We start from the raw sequence: 5,704 nt of genomic DNA on the forward strand, positions 1-5,704 counted from the left end.
GAGCTTTAGCTAGAGAAAGGTTACTGCAACACAGCGCAGGTGTGCCTGAACCACATACTGCACAGTAACTCACATTCACCGTGTTTACTCTGTATCCAGCTAAATTCAGCTGTGTGTTAACTGAGCTTCCCTTTCTCTCCTGAACTCGGTGCCTGCAGATCTGGCAAGCCCAGGGCACGTCTTGCTCAGCTCCCCCTGCTCCAAGCAGCAGGCCTGAGAGGGAGAAGAGGGACCCGAGCAGTGGAGAGCTGCTCCCTGGCAACATCCCCTGCTAGCACATGAGATGGAGAGCCGTGACTGTCTCCTGTGCTGGAATTCCTCTCTCTACTCCCTTCCCTGCACCAAAATACCTACTACTTCAGGCTGGAGAATCTGATGGGGACTCTGACAATCTCTTCTCAGGATCCCCTGATCAGGCAGACACTCCTATGAAAACAGCACGCATTTAAAATCAGCTGCAAGTTACCCTGGAGGAAATGTTAAAGCTCCATCCCTCCAAGCACTTCCTATTCCTTCCCCAGCCGCCGAAGCCCACTGAGCGAGGAGCAAGCAAGTTTGTGCAGGCATTCCCCAAGGCTCAAGGTGGAGACTAGTCTGTACCTGCCAGCACCGACACCTCCGGTGCCTCGTCCCCTGGCGTGCTGACCCCACGCCCAGCAGAGGCGACTGCTGCTCCTCAGCTCCTGGCTGTGAGCAGTCTCTTCCAACGTTCAGACCATACCTCTGCTTCCAATGCTTGTTCCAAGTCAAATCCTTCATACTCTCTGTTCTTGGGAACACAGAAGTCAGGCTTCAATTCAAACCTGCATCGCCTTCAGGATAAGAGGAATCGGCATAATTGGGGGCGGGAGGATTCCGGGAGAGCCTTAGCCTGCCCCTCGCCCACACGTACGGCACAGAAGGTGCTGGAAAGCACCATCCTCTCCCTGCATCAAACTGGGGAAACCTGGCAGAGAGTATAAACTTCATCACTGCCAACAGCCCATGCTAAAAAAAGGAAAAGAAAAAGAGTTTCTTGCTTTGTTGTTTGTACCTCAGCGCTATCTCAAAAGCAAAAAAGCAGTGAGATTTTCTACCGGAAAACATTGGGCAATGACAAGAGTCTGTAAGAGCGGAGTTTGAGTACTACAAAACCATTACACCTCTGTTCTGGTTTTAAATTGGATTACCGCTGACCTTTCAGAGCCCGTCATCCAGCCCCCCGCACCCAGGCAACAGCCACTCTTAGCAAGACTTCCCAGCCTCTGGATTGGAAGGGGAACGAATCCCCAGAGACGTGGCCACGCTCCCAGGGTACCCAAAACCCCTCCCAGCACTGCTCCCCCTGCACAGGCCTGCTCAGCTGCAGACCACTGGGGCTGCAAAGCTCTTCCAGAGGAAAGCTTCACAAAGTCCAAGTTCAAGACCAACCTTAACCCCTGTTTATTAACTTAAGAACATCCCTCCGAGGCTGACAAAGCCTGCGCATCACCTGCCAACTGTCCAATTCACCACTGGGAAAGCAAAAGCCAGGCCTCCCTCATTAAAAACCATTACATAACATTAAATAACAAACGGCTACAGGACACTCTTGGGTTGGTGGACATGTAAAATTGAACGACGAATTAACGCTTTTTTTCCTCCAGACTCTCAGCATCTCAAACACCCTGGGAGCCCAGCAAGCACCAACTTTCCAAGACCTGGCTGCAACAGTGCCTTGGCTCATTCCAGTCCTCTCGCGTTCAACTTATTGCCACCTCTGCCCCATAGGTGCTTAACAAAACACGGCACTTCCCAGCCCTGGGCCAAAGCACCATCCCCAGCAGGCGGCAGCGGGGCTGTATTCTGCTGCCGAATGTCTGACGCTGGAGAGGGAGCCAAGATCTCAGCCTGCGGCGCGGGGACCCTTCCCAGGCCTGAGGCTCAGCTCCTCCAGACCTCACAGGAGAGGACTCCAGGTTTCCCTCAGGTCACCATCTTAGTGCAAGTCTTTTTAGCAGACGAGATCATGAGAGCGCTTGGTTTTACTGTCGCAGGTGAACCAGCCTCAAGACATCGAGACCTTCGTTTCCTACAAGTGAGAATGTTAACGTTGCAACTTTTTAGGCAATGTGGGTCTGACTGCAGTGGAGAAGGCAGATGTCAGCAGGGTACTGCTTGGAAAACGTGACTGTCACCAACCTTCCAGCAGAAAAATAGAGACTTCATGAGCATTGGGAAATCTTCCTGGACACATGGTGAATTTCTGTCCGTCATCTTTTTGGAACCAAAGAAGCCAATTTAAAGTCTTTCAAGAACTAATTGAATTCCTCTAATCCAGGAGTAAACTCTCCCTACTGTGAGCTGCGAAAGACATCATGAACATCTTGCTCCACATAACGTTTTAAAATGCTCTGCAAAGTCTTACCTACAAGTTTCATCTTACCTGAAGAGCCATTTCCTAAATTGCACAGCGTGGGATCACCTCAGCGCTTATCGAGTGCGCCGATCTGCTGCAGCGTTACCATCGCAGCAAGCGGAAGACAGACAGACAGACTTTTTGTGGTTTTACACCGCATTTGTGCCCAGCGCACGCTGTACCACCTCTCCTATCACAGCAGGGCTGGTGGGGATCAGAGCTCCGAGCACCTCGGGTCGAGACAAGCCTTGAAAAAGCAAGACCCATGTTTCACCCCGGCTGCCAGAGAGCCACCCGGCAGCTGATAGTGTAGTAAAGACAGGGAAGGGGGTATCCCAGAACATCTCAGCTCAATGCATGCTCTGCAATAAGCTTTTCTTTTTTAAAAGCCAGTTCTTAGGAATAATGCATCAAAGTAACACGCAAGGGAGGGGCCGTGCAACAGGAAGGGCTGCAGACTGTGCAGGGATTTAGAGGAATTCCCCAGGAGATGGAGGGCAGCTAGCGTGAATCCGGGAGCCAGGCAGAGAACCCCAATACTCCGCGTTCAGCTGCCCCAGCAGAAAGTCACCTTTACGCTTTCCTCACAACAGAGCCCTGCTTCTTCTCCACAGCGATGGACCTACCGGAGACGCAGACTGCCAGTAGGAAGTATAAACATCCATTCTAATAAAAACCCCAAACTATTTATAAGCACACAGCTTTTCTAACAGGAAGATAACTTGTTCTCCGGCAGAATCCCAGAGTTGCAGAGACCCGCTCCCCCTCCTTCCCCTCCCAGCTCACAGGGTACAGCAGGACCGAAGCAGTCTCCAAGCCGCACCACGTCTGGGCCCGAGGAAGGAGGCTCAGTTTCACAGCTTCTCACTGCACCCAGGACAAGCCAAGTCTGCCTAGTCAAAGCCCAATTACAGGGCTGTGGGCAGAGCTGTTCCCACAAGCTCCGAGCAAAAAGCCGTTGTAAGCACATGAAGGAAGCTCCTGCATTGGCACCCGAGTCTCCCCGCTCTCAGCAGCGCTATGAGGGAAGAGGGTTTGACTCCTGACGCAGCTGGAAGTCACAGGGGTAGCGCAAGGCAAACCAGGCCCCTGAGTGCTGGAACCAAAGCCCACGTTAACCAGCCCTGCCGACAGACAGGAGCATGTCTCTTCCACAGCCCTGAGGTCTGCACCCCTCCTGCACGCCCCCAGGAAGGAGCCAAAGCACAGCAGGAGTTGCTGTTCACCCGAGGCTTCCTCACTGTCTCAGATAAGCCCTTAGTGCCTGTAGTGCTGCAGTTCCCCTAACTGAAAGGCAGAGATAAACAGCTTCCTACCCAGGCTGGCTCACGCGAGGACTGGTCCTTCCAGCAGCCTGTAATGCCCCCGGACGGGGGGCTAGGCACACACCTGGACAGACCAGCCGAAGCAAAGGCTTGCTGTTCCAGCCCAGCTTATCAGAGCTCCTCCTAGCTAGGAAAAGCACGGTGGGGGGGAAAGAAGGCTACGGAGCACAGTCAGGCCCGAGTCCAGTAAACATGTTTATTGGCAGTTGCTCTCGGACATGGTCTCTTCCAGCCCAGTGGGGCTGGAAGGGGTGGGGGGAAAAATACTGATTGTCCATGAGCACAACCCTCACGTCGTTCTCATTGATCCGCTGAGTCACTCCCGTATTAACAATTTTGACAACACTCGGGCTGCACAGGAGCTTGGAGACAGAATACAAAACGAGAGGCGATGCGAAGCCTCTCTACGCACTGACACCAGCGGAGAGAAGCACTCGCAGGGCAGAATCCAGAAACCTCCGGAACTGCCAGTGCCAACTTCCTCCTCTCCGCTTGCTCTTCTGAAGAGTGCTGCAACAAGAAAACCAAACACAAACCACGCTGCAAGGGCAGGAACACAGAGCTCCATTCAGTGCGCCCAGAGAAATTGCCCAGAAAAAAACAAGTCTCCCCTGCAAACCACCACCAACTGCACCCCAGTCGTTCCGACGCAAGTGCAAACCAGAGCGGCAGCTGTTTTCGCAAAGAAACTACAGAACTGATTTAGAAGGCCTTACAGACTCATAAGCTAACGAGGAGGAGATCAAATCCCGAGGCAGGCTGACACGGGAGGGCAGCCATCTCTACAAGCTAACGAGACAGGACCCCCCCTGGGGGGAACCAGGGGCTCCCAGGGGCACGTACCACCACGGGCCCGAGAGAAGCAGCCACCAGCCAGGCAGCAGATTTGGGTTAGACCATCCTCATCCGCACCACCAGACTACAACCCACCCAGAGGCCCCAAAAGGTGCCAAAATCATCACCAAACAACGATCCTATCTGTAGCGCACCGAATTAAAACCAAACCAATGCATCTTTGGCAAGTTCCTCGCAGCAGTCAAGCCTACCCTGCCACAGAGAAGGCCTCTCCAACAGGATCCCCATGGAGGCCTCCTGCCCTAATTTACAGCAATTCTTTTTCAGACGCACTGGCAAACACCAAACGTTTCCTCCAATCTGTTACATAAGGCCCAATTTTTAAACCTCTGCGCTGGCAGTGGGGAGGTGGGGGCACGCTGCGTGCGGCAGGCTGACAGGGCAGTCCAGCTGGCCGATGCATTTACACGCTCCTCAGAGTTCATTTCCAGGTATCTGACCACTTGTTGTACAAAAGGAAAACAAAGGGATTAGTTAAACGAGGCAACTTCCAAACACACTGGTGCAAACCACTCGCATGCCTGCAGTCATTTTACACACGGTTTGACTCGGGTCCCAGCTTGTTCAGAACTGACTAATTTCACGGCAACTTGAAAGAGGCTTAACAAACTTCATTTTTTTAACTTCAGGAATACACCAAACAAGGCAGGTCTCCGTGCTGCCCAGACCAAAAGCCATTCCTCAAGAGAAAAGGCACCTTCCTGAACATCCCCTCACCTTCACATTATTTGCCCCACCTGGATCCAAGAGCCTCCTTCCATTCCCTGCTGCCCGCCACCGGACAGGAGCCACCGGCCTCTGGTGGCCCAGCTCCACAGCAGGGCTGCTTCTCGCCTGCAAAGCCTTAGGAACAGTTAAAGTCGGCTCCTGTCTGGTGGGGGCAGAAGGGGGAGGGTATTTTTCCTGTTTCTCACATTCATCCTCACCCGCTTTGCTAAAGGGAAGGAAAAAAAAAAAAAAAAAGCTATTTTAAATACCAGATTCAGCACAGTCCCTTTCCCCAAATAAACACTTCCCAAGCCCTCTGGAGGGAGGAAAGCCACGTACAAAGGAGCCAACATCCTGCGAGGCTCCGGCTCCGCCGGGCAGGCCAGGGCCGGGCACAGGCCCGGGGGACACAGCCCGGGGAGGCCCGACCCCATCCCCG

Source organism: Egretta garzetta, unplaced genomic scaffold (assembly GCF_000687185.1).
Source record: "Egretta garzetta isolate BGI_Z169 unplaced genomic scaffold, ASM68718v1 scaffold418, whole genome shotgun sequence".
Classification (NCBI taxonomy): Eukaryota; Metazoa; Chordata; class Aves; order Pelecaniformes; family Ardeidae; genus Egretta; species Egretta garzetta.